We start from the raw sequence: 8,789 nt of genomic DNA, 5'->3' as shown, positions 1-8,789 counted from the left end.
CTGCATATTGTCCTTTTAAATAAACTGAATGAATGAATGAATCACTAAAGTATACATGACAACAATTTATTTTTAACAATTTTAGTTACTTTTATCAATGTTTCGGATGCTCAGTAAGATAACCACGTGAATATAAAATCAATGAATAATGTGTATGATGTAAACGTGTATTGACATGAATCTGGTCTTCCGTCATTTTAACTGCTCTTTAGGTTCTCTTTAGAGGACAAACAAACAATGGACCAGAATTTTAAAAGTCTCGCTCGAAGCACCTCAAAACACTAGTTGCTTAAAGAGAAATCTACCCGCGTGGAAAACTTCAGTCATTCAGTTGCCATAGCAACTCCCTCACTCACTTCCCTCTCCCTCTCCTCGGCCGCGCCTCCTTCTCTCTTCTCGCGAGACTACGCCATCCGTCTCGGCTGGCGCCCCCCTTCGTTGTCTTCTCGCGAGGTTTCGGGCCGGAGTGAGCTCATCGCCACGGCGAGGCGGAGCGAAAGCGCTGCAACTTTTTTGGATGAACTTTTGATTCGAAACAAACCGAGAGGCGGCAGAGGCTGCGCGGACATCCACACACGGAGGGTTAGACCAACTCCCCGGACGTTTCCCGCCGTGATTTCCCTTCGGCCACCGCGGCGTTTCCGCGTCCGAGTAGCCGTGTGTGAATACGAGCGACGCAGCGAGTTCTTTTAATTCAAAGATTACGTGGATTAAAAAAAAAAAAATCAAGGTGAGTGTTGTCACACTGTCACACACGCTTTCTTTAACTAACTTGTTCGCTACTATCTCTTTAATAAGATAAAGAAATAGTAGATATTTTTATTGCTATGAAAGTTGCTGTCAAATCCTCTGCCTTTTATCCCAGTCCAGCTGTGTAACATCCTCGTTAATCAAAATGGCGTCCCTTGGTACACATCTTTAAATCCCAGATGGATGCTGAAGTTTGCATGTATTCAAGATGCAATACATTTTTAAATAAGGGGGGGGGTTATTGTAAGTGGGACCCCCTGGAGCTGCAGTGTCTTCTGTTATTGCTGCCATCGCCACCTGTGGAGTTTATCTGCAAGCTCCAGCCCTCCAGGGGTCACCGGAACACACCCCTTCCATCTCCTGACAACCCTCCCAAAGACTTTCCACTGCAGGAATGTGGCCGTGGAGGAGTGGAGTGAGGGATGATCACCTCCACTGCAGGTTCCTCGACATCCTGTCATTCTAAAGCCCTTGAACGTGGAGGCTGATCTCGGTGTGTTCGTGGTATGGAGAGGGCTATTGAACACGAGTGTGTAGGCGGCGGGACACATGCTCTGTGACACATGTAGCTGAGGTAACAGAGGTGGGAGGACATTGAATCACATGTATTCACAGAGATGTGGAGATGATCTTCTCACATTTTCTGTACACGACTGCTCAGAAAACTGAATTATCTTCGTCCTTCTTTAAAATGCATGTAAACATAGTCGACTATTGTGTTTCATGGGGTGATACTCTGATTTTTGAACGGTTCAACTTGTTTACCTGCATGTTTATGGACGCGTATGAAAGCTTCTGCATGAAAATATATATTTAAAATCTCTTGTTATTCAGTTTCTGGTCGTCGGTTGTCCATGTCCTCCTCCAGGTGCGAGTCAGATCCACCTCGGCAAAAGCTTCTTTCTACATGAAGGAACACCACGCCGAGTTCTTTATCTTTCAGACACGGCCTTAACTGAGTTTAGAAAAACAAATGGTGTGGAAAATATAAGGCTGTCACCTTCAGGCTCAGCTGTGCCGACACTAATGCAATACCTCTTTCTCTGGAGCGGCCATGAAAGTGGTCTCTATCTTAACGTGAGGGCAGCAATGTCTTTAATGAAGAACGATTTATCACTGATCCTTTAATACATCAACAAGCCTCGGTTTTGATTTGTAGCACTATCTGTTAGCTGCATAGCTACTCTGTTGTTGGCTGGTCGGTTAGCATTGATTTATGCAAGATTATGACAAGATTTCATAGCTTCTTCTTGTTAGAAACAGAACAGTAGAAGAAAGAAGCTGCACATCAGAGCATTGAAAATGCTACAGTAACTTTTTTGTCCTCTTATGAATTATGAATCTAAGCTTGAGCACATTTACGATTTCTGGTTATCTTGTTGGAATTTATGTTTTAAGGCTCCAACGTTCACCATCAAATGTCTTTTGTTTATCCTTTTTTAGAGCAAGCTAGCTAGGAAGGAAACAATGTTGCCTTCTTGGATATTTGGATTGTCTAATAGATCAAGTTACCCATTCATGATCAAGGGTAGAACCCTTAGCTAAGAGTCCCTGATACCCAAGACCATTGGTTTGACTGTGGCCTGGGTCTATCCCATAATAATCTATCCATAATATATTGTCCTGGAAGAGTGATGATACCAAAGGGGAAACCCTGGATTAGAAATGGCCCCTACAGCACTACAACCCCTTTTGCATGTCATCATCAAATTAACTATTGACTTTACTCTATAGGAATTCAGGAACTAACGAGTCTTTTACTGGTTTTGATGGTTTTCTATCGGAATAATGAACCAGTCCAACTTAAGTATTCAACAAACCCTCAAGATTTTCTCGTGTGAGTATATGTTACACCTTATAAAACAATATCTATACATATATTCAAAGACTTCCTAGCTCGGCTGATTTATTCAACACTGCGGATGTAAGCACCTGTTTGTTCTGACGGGCTGCTGTTGCCGCGGTTACTCCCAAAACTTCACAGCCATCACGTTCACTCATTCCCTCATGTCAACAACTGGCTGTTTTAAATCACGTCCTTTGACCTCCTGCCAAACCTTCAGGGCTAAGCTATGAAGCAGTAAACATGGGAAGTTATTTGAATATCTCCCCCCCCCCCCCCCCCCCAAGATATGTTGAAACTGTGAATGTTCCGCTGATCAACTCCAGGATTAATAAATCATTGCAGCTCTTCAACACTTTGCAAGCGCCTGCTGCTGCTACTTCGTGGCACTCCACCTCCCACGATTCACTCCTCTTCCCTCCTCCCTTCAGACATCTCCTGTCCTCATCTCGTTTCCTTCCTGTGGAGTCTGACAATCCTGCTCTTTGGAGCGGTGGCTGCTCTTTAGGAGATACGCTGTAATATTTCCTGTTGATATATTGTATTTTACAGAGTTATTGATCTTTTGTAAATCCTAATAGTCTTTAAGACAAAAAAATGGAAACATATTTTACCAGTAGCTTTCTTGAACAGCTGGTGTCTTGTACTTTATTTTCAAGAGCCCTGACCGATATTGTTGTTCTTTAATGCAGCCATTAGCTCTGTGATGGCATTGTCAAAGATGTCTACTGCCGTTTGCTCTGGAAAAGCATCCAACCTGTGACTCCATAAAGAACCTGGAAACACATTATAGCAATGTAACCATCCTTTTTCCTATGTTTGACGTTTGGTCGCAGGGGCAGCAGCTGTAGTTAAGGGGCCCAGAGTTCCCTCGTAGTAGTCCTATAGCGTGAATACTAATGTGTACCCAGGTCACTCTCCAGATGCCCTTCCAGATGATCACCTAGTTCAGAGGTGTCCACGAGATACGCTGAGAAGCTGTTAATCTACGAGTCTCTCTGAGATTCAACAGCACTAACTTAATTAAACATCTAAAGACGCATCACGACAAAGAATATGAACAGATCAAAGAAACAAGAAAGACGAAACAAAACAAAGTCGTTAACTTTGCTGTTCTGTACGAGAGAAATTTTAAGTCGACGCATGACAGTCAACAATAACAAACGTTCTTGTTGGTGTTAATATTGACTTCATCATTGGAATCTGTCTCATACAATAAATAGAGAGTTTAATAGTGGTTTAAATTAGGCTGACAGCGCTGAGTTCCGTGTGTGTGATGTCACTGGACCCTCCGCTAATTTAACAATCTCCAGGACCATCAATGATGACACAATAATACAAGTTTAGTTTAGTCATAACATCGTTAAACGCTTGACTAACTTACTTATAAATCAGATCAATTTTTTTTTTAAAGCTGATGTTTTGACTCATTTTGGCTTTAAAACAGAGTTTAAAGTAAACACTGACAGATACTGGATATTACATGTTGCTCCAGGTTGGTTGAGACTGTTAATGCACGTCATTTTTTATTGTTAATATAAGTTTACATTTTGGTAAATTTTTTTTAAGGACCTTCCTACAAACACTTTCATATTTGATTAGAGAAAGTGTTTGCTCCTTCTTTGCTGTAAAAGCCAGAAAAAGTGTAATTTCTTTAAAAGAAACAATATAATGTTGTAACTACAGTACAAGTATCACATATACTATTACCTATTAGCCAACCTCTAATTTGGGGCGGCTTCTGTCAGCGATCTTGCTCTTTCAGTCATTACATAAGACCTCAAGTGGAAACATTTATTGACAGAAAATCGGGAGCTTTATATTTTGGCTCGAATGGACCTCTATTTGACAAATCCATCTCAAGTGTGCCTTGGCACATACATTTTTGGATTGAAACTGTTTAAGGAGCGTTGCAAAATAAAGTATTACGTAAAAACTGAATCCATGTAGTATTCATATTGTAAGTGTGAGTAAGAACAATTTTCACATATCAAGCAGCTTCTTCTTTCTCTGATGTTTGAATTATTGTAGTCCAACAAGTATGTATTTAGACTTTAAGATGCTATGATCAGCCTGTTTTGAAACCTTGAGTCTAATCTCTGGTAGACTATCACTCTACAGAGAGACAGACGAGTGGATTGCAGCACATAAAGCAAAGTGGGATTACACAAAATGTAGTTTCAGTTTAGCAGGATGAGCCGAATAAGAAAAAAAAACACGAAACAATGTTATAATGAGTGTGCCGGCTAATCCACGCACAAGTATGCAGTGAACAAGCAGATGGAGAGCCCATGAGATATCAGGAGAACAATGCTGTATCAAGTTCATCCTGGATTTTGGAATGGGTACTACTGCTTTGAATACTGTCCAGTTCTGAGAAGTACAACCAGACTACACCCAGGGTCGTGTTGAAATCCATTAAACACTCTTGTGGCTTCTGTTGTGTCTTTAATTTAGGGAGAAAGTGCTTGTTGGATTGTATTGAGCCTCAGCTCTGCTGTTAGATTAACGCTAATGACTTCTTAATAGCTGGTGCGATTAGCAGGCCGGGAAAATATGTCCGATCCAAAAACTAGGATAACTGGACTCTGCTCCTCTTGGGCAGGACCACTGGTGAGTTCAGGTACTTCGTGATAATAGGTAATGAAATCAGATTAGGGACAAAGTTAACCCAAATTTGCATTTTACAACCGTAACCCGTTTACCCTTTTTGCAAAAACTTAACTTAAAACAATAAAATGACATGTTAGCTTGGACACAACAATATTACATGGAGTAGGGACTGAATTGAAACGACTATTATATATATAACTCAGTAAGAAAATGACTTTCCTGTTAGTATAAACACAAATCTACTGTGTTTTAATATATCTCTGCACTCATGTGATTGTGTCCCGGATCCCCCTGCAGGTTCTTTAATAAGTATTTTGTCTTGCTATCAGGTGATTTTTCTTTTTAAAGTAACATAAGGAGAAAATGATCTTGTAAACTTGGACTGTGAAAGTTTTCCTGACTGGTTGTGAAGTCATTCCACTACCCTTGACTCTACCCGGTTATTACCACTTGCACTGTACCTTTTAAAAATGAGTACTGTTTTAGTACCTGCACAGCTGTGGTTCCAAAAGAGTTGAACTAGCTTCTGGAATAGTCAGTCGCTGAAGAGTCTCTGAACACAATAAACAAACCTGACGTTGTTGAAGGCAACTTGCACCACAATGGTACATCTAATGCCTAAAGAATGAATGAACGCAAAATAAAAGTGCTATTTCTTCCACGCACACAGATCAGGACCAGTGGAGAGAAATCCTTCCAGGCTGTTGCTCCTAAGCTTTGGAACAATATTCCTCTGTGTTTGCGCTCAATGGAGTCTACTGACTCTTTCAAGAAACATCTTAAGACGTTTTTATTTGTTCAGGCTTTTCCTTGATTTTCTGGAACTCCTGTTGTGTTATCAATTTTATCTTGCCCTTTAAAGTATATACTTTATTGAATATTTTGTGACCCTGGTCTGGAAAAGCGCTCTACAAATAAAAATTACTTACTTACTTACATATTTTATTGATTTTTTGTTTTTAATTTAAATTTAAATGTTTTTCCAGCACACAGCAACACCGTTGATAAAAGAAAGTTCAAGATGAAACAATCTAAATCTAAGGTTAAAGAACATAGATGAAAGGAAAGTAACAAACTCAGAATTAAATGGTCTAATAGCACAAGGAATTAATAAGTCCCTGAGTCTATTAGTGTTGCATCAAGGGAGGAGCACACAATGACACCAAGACTGAAATGTTCACTCAAATAAAACGCCAATTTATATGTTGCTTTTTGGTCCTATTTTGTATGTTGGAAGTTGGACTTAACACAGTCCAAAGTGGCTATTATATATAATATATATATATATATATATATATATATATATATATATATATATATATAAAAGTGCGATCATTCTAAAATGGAATCGGCGAAACATTTATATAATAAGGCAAATTTGGACAGTAAAAAAAGATGTATATACAATACAATAAATCTTATAAAAAAAACTTAATCGAAGGAGAACATGAGTGAAACGTCTAAATTATTCTGAATGAGTGATTCAAAATTTAAAGAACTATTTTCCCCTCCGACAGCTTTTACAACCTCGTGTAAAAACGTGAGCAACGTATCTCGTTTTTATCTAATCCACAGATAATGTACGACTCTCTTGATGAACTTCTCACCAACTGGCGAGCCATCTGTTTCCTAAACCGTAATGGAGCGACAAATCTATATCTTGCTGTTATTGCTAAATTGATGCTGGTGGTGGTTGTTTAATTATGTTGCTAGACAGTCCATCATAATTCTGTAGTAAAAATCAGATTGTATTTATTCAGATTTATGGATTGATTCGTCGATGAAGAGGTTGAGTGTTTGACTCATCACCATGTTGGCACCTGCTGCATTAATATTACAAGCTCCTGTTTGTTGGTCAGATACTGAATTTTAATACTGTGTTTGACGTGTACAGTAACTGTCTATACAAGTGAATGAGGACAGTCTCCAAACATGGGGATCTCACAAGAGTTTGATGGATTAAAAAAAAACGCTAGATTGAACCTTCCTGCAATCCTTCAGTGCTGCTAAACATAGCATTTTATTTTGTTCTTTTTTGTTTTTATAAGGCAAACATACTTGGGTTTGGATATGTAGATTGAAAAGGAATTTGATATCTTTAATATTTCTTATGATTTGACTAGACTTTGTGGAGATTTTGTCAACAAGGGAGTCAACACACATTTTAAATCATGGCAGATGTTTGATTGGTTTGATTGAATGCAGTGTTTTTAAATGTTGTGTTGCCAATAATCTCCTTGGGGGAGGTATGCACTGTCTACGTGCATTGTTAGTTTCAGAATTTCTCCAGAAATCTAACTGCCCTTTGACTTTCAACACTAGGAGGTGTCATTTTTCTGATACTGGGATGTGTGCATCTGGTCCGGTAATGTCTTTGGATCTGAAGAGTTGGTTAAACTAGACGTGGAAGAATCTGTTTGTATGTTGCACACTCTGACAGAACACATTGGTAGGAATTCAGTTACAGCTCCGGAAGTTTTGGTCGCGTCAGTTTGGTTTGTGGCATCTAGCTGCTGCAGCAATATGTGAAGCTGATGCCATAGCAACCGCTGAATAGTCCAGTACATCTCTAGATGAATACTCGTCCATGTTAGGTTACACCTTGGCAGCATCATCTAGAAGCACACACTGTTTTTTACTCTTTTATCCCTCCCTTATGGAGCAACTTTTTAATGCGAATACTCTCACGGAGGAAGCCTTGTTTGTAATCGGATGATTGGGAGCTATTGAGCGAAGATTGAGTTCTCCACTTAAACCTGTAAAAACACTTGATGTGCATTTTTAAAAGCTATTAACGCTGTAGAGGGACTGATGAAGAAATGCAGATTGTTGTTTGGGGTCTGATAACATCTCCGAGGTGGCTTTTGAGAGAGATTTTCTTTACAAATTGTGTCACTGTGTCCTTTCCGAGAAACCCTGTGTTTGGATACACTAACAATGTTTGGCTTTATTGCATCAGTCAGACTCCTTCCCTTATCAGATAACATGAGTCACCGGGATTTAACGGAGAAGTTTGGAATTCATTGAGAATGACTCGATGTTTTATAACTCATTTTGCCGTGGCGGCTGGCCCATAGAGGGCGCTGGGGCTCCGCCCTCCCTTGGATTTCGCTGTGTTTGTTTTCATTTCTTTATCTTTTCTATTTGATTTATTATTTTTATTTATAATCTTTTAGTTTGAAATAATGGTCAACACTATCAGTGAGGATTTCGTATGCTTGTAGGATTATCCACTAGCTGATAAACTATTATTAGCATTTGATATACGTTCTGATTATAATCTTGCTTCGTGTCTTCATTTCTCATATCCGTTCTATCAGGAGTTCGCTTTTTGAAGAGCCCATCAGGAACGCCATGTTTATGTGACTCAGCCAATCATACACGCCGCAATAGTAGCGGAGAAGCGTGGTCTCTGACTGGGTTGGTAGTGCGCTACACATTTTTGGAAAGTTTGAGGTTGTGTAGTTTCGCTGCTCTCGACATTTTTATTTTACTTGACTTTTTAAAGTATTTGTTTATTATTATAATTATTTTTATTTTGTATTGTTATTTGTATTATTATTTTCTTTGCATTGTATGTTTC

The 8,789-nt window shown here is 39.2% G+C and overlaps 1 protein-coding gene across 4 annotated transcripts in view; it reads left to right on the top strand.

Annotated features, from left to right (window-relative positions):
• Window positions 1–538: 538 nt before the first annotated feature.
• Window positions 539–8,789, top strand: part of sipa1l1 (signal-induced proliferation-associated 1 like 1) — a 57,963-nt gene continuing 49,712 nt past the window's right edge. For all 4 annotated transcript variants that reach the window (XM_087806049.1, XM_087806050.1, XM_087806051.1 and 1 more), the window contains exon 1: window positions 539–730. The gene's annotated coding sequence lies outside the window, so the exon portion shown is untranslated. The remainder of the gene's footprint in view (window positions 731–8,789) is intronic.

The sequence above is a fragment of the Callionymus lyra genome, chromosome 13 (assembly GCF_982586985.1).
Source record: "Callionymus lyra chromosome 13, fCalLyr1.hap1.1, whole genome shotgun sequence".
Lineage (NCBI taxonomy): Eukaryota > Metazoa > Chordata > Actinopteri > Syngnathiformes > Callionymidae > Callionymus > Callionymus lyra.
This window is presented reverse-complemented; position numbering and strand designations above follow the sequence as displayed.